The sequence below is a fragment of the Sinocyclocheilus anshuiensis genome, unplaced genomic scaffold (genome assembly GCF_001515605.1).
Source record: "Sinocyclocheilus anshuiensis isolate Anshui unplaced genomic scaffold, SAMN03320099.WGS_v1.1 scaffold38, whole genome shotgun sequence".
Taxonomy (NCBI): Eukaryota; Metazoa; Chordata; class Actinopteri; order Cypriniformes; family Cyprinidae; genus Sinocyclocheilus; species Sinocyclocheilus anshuiensis.
Window position 1 is genome coordinate 700223 of NW_015544213.1, and position 2752 is coordinate 702974.

A 2752-nucleotide genomic window follows, 5' to 3' on the forward strand; every position below is an offset into this window, starting at 1 on the left:
TGTGCCTTGCCACAATTCTGTCTCTGAGCTCTTCAGGCAGTTCCTTTGACCTCATGATTCTCATTTGCTCTGACATGCACTGTGAGCTGTAAGGTCTTATATAGACAGGTGTGTGGCTTTCTTAATCAAGTCCAATCAGTATAATCAAACACAGCTGGACTCAAATGAAGGTGTAGAACCATCTCAAGGATGATCAGAAGAAATGGACAGCACCTGAGTTAAATATATGAGTGTCACAGCAAAGGGTCTGAATACTTAGGACCATGTGATATTTCAGTTTTTATTTTTTAATAAATCTGCAAAAATGTCAACAATTCTGTGTTTTTCTGTCAATATGGGGTGCTGTGTGTACATTAATGAGGAAAAAAAATTAACTTAAATGATTTTAGCAAATGGCTGCAATATAACAAAGAGTGAAAAATTGAAGGGGGTCTGAATACTTTCCGTACCCACTGTGTATGTATATATATATATATATATATATATATATACACACACACACACATACATACAGTGCCCTCTATAAGTACTGGAACAGTAATGACAAAATTGCTTTGTTTGCTGTGGAGTCAAGACATCTGCAAATATGATTAAAAGATTAATATACTGTAAGACAAAACTACAGAATGTCACTTATTTTATTATTGCGTGATTCAACACCGATGTTTTACCAACTAAGAAGATCAGCACTTTTAGAGTTTCATCCCCTATGTGATGTGAGCATAAGTATTGGGACAGTTGACTCACAGGTCTTTCTAAGTGATCAGCTGTGTCCTGTTGCATTAATTGTCCAGATATTAAAAGCAGGGAATGTGGTGTATCAGTTATAGCCATTGCTTCTGCGTTCTGAGTCTTGCAATTAATGACGACACACACAAACCAGGATGAAGACGAGGGAGCTGACTTTGAGGGACAAGCAAGCAATTTGGATGCTAAAATAAAAGAGGAACTCCATTATATATCAACTATATCAAAAACAATGGGCATGGAGAAATCAACAGTTTGGAATGTCCTGAAAAAGAAAGAAACCATCGGCGACTACAGCAACCAACAACAACCTGGTCGGCTGAGAGAAACAACAGCCATTGATGACAGAAAAATCATAAAAGCTTGTGAAAAAGAACCCGAAAATAAGTGTCTGTAAAATCACCAGCAACCTCCAGAAAGCTGGAGTGATGGTCTGACAATCTACTGTCCACAGAAGACTTTGACATAGAATTACAGAGGCTACACAGCAAGATGCAAACCTCTGACTAGCACCAAAAAATAGAAAGGCAAGATTAGAGTTTGCAAAAAAGCACAAAGGTGAGCCAGTAGAGTCTTGGAACAGTTTTATGAACACTGTTAAGTGATGGGAAAGCAAAAGTGTGGAGAAAAAAGGAACTGCAAATGATCCTAAGCATACAACCTCGTCTGTGAATCATGGTGGAGGTGGTGTCATGGATGCATGGCTGCTTCTGGAACAGGCTCTCTCAACTTTATTAATGACTTAAAAAATGTTGGTGATAGCAGAATGAATGCAGAAGTGGAAGAAAGTAAATCAAATGATGAAAAAGAAAAAAAAATTGTATGAAACGAGGGAGCTGACTTTGAGAGACAAGCAAGCAATTTGGATGCTAAAATAAAAGAGGAACTCCATTATATATCAACTATATCAAAAACAATGGGCATGGAGAAATCAACAGTTTGGAATGTCCTGAAAAAGAAAGAAACCATCGGCGACTACAGCAACCAACAACAACCTGGTCGGCTGAGAGAAACAACAGCCATTGATGACAGAAAAATCATAAAAGCTTGTGAAAAAGAACCCGAAAATAAGTGTCTGTAAAATCACCAGCAACCTCCAGAAAGCTGGAGTGATGGTCTGACAATCTACTGTCCACAGAAGACTTTGACATAGAATTACAGAGGCTACACAGCAAGATGCAAACCTCTGATCAGCAGCAAACATAGAAAGGCAAGATTAGAGTTCGCAAAAAAGCACAAAGGTGAGCCAGAGTTTGCAAAAAAGCACAAAGGTGAGCCAGTAGAGTCTTGGAACAGTTTTATGAACACTGTTAAGTGATGGGAAAGCAAAAGTGTGGAGAAAAAAGGAACTGCAAATGATCCTAAGCATACAACCTCGTCTGTGAATCATGGTGGAGGTGGTGTCATGGATGCATGGCTGCCTCTGGAACAGGCTCTCTCAACTTTATTAGTGACTTAAAAAATGATGGTGATAGCAGAATGAATGCAGAAGTATACAAAAACATCTTGGCTACCATTGTTCAAGAAAATGCCGCAAGACTCATCAGAAGTGCTTCATATTGCAACAGGACAATGACCCAAATCACCCTGCTAGTTCAGTCAAGGAGTTTTATCAGGGCAAAGAATTGGAAGGTCTTAGATAGCCCAAGTCAGTCTACAGATTTAAATCCTATTGAACATGAATTTCACCGGCTAAAGAGGAGACTAAAGGCAGAAACTCTCCAAACCAAGCAACAGTTGAAATTGGCTATATTAAAGGCTGGGAAAAGCATGTCAATGGATGAAACCCAAGAGTCTGGTGATGTCTGTGGGTGGCAGACTCACTGCTGTGATTGCATGCAAGGGATTCGCAACTAAATATTAGCTTTTAAACTTTTACATGTGCTTTAAGTTCAGCTGTCCCAATACTTATGCTCACATCAGATTAGGGAATTAAACTCTAAAAGTGCTGTCCTTTTTATTTGGTAAAACATGAATGTGTTGAAACGGCTAATAATAAAATGTG

General features: G+C 38.7%; 1 protein-coding gene across 1 annotated transcript in view; it reads left to right on the forward strand.

Annotated features, from left to right (window-relative positions):
- LOC107697136 (DNA helicase MCM9-like) overlaps positions 1–2752 on the forward strand; it is a 25806-nt gene that overhangs the window by 21290 nt on the left and 1764 nt on the right. The window lies entirely within an intron of this gene.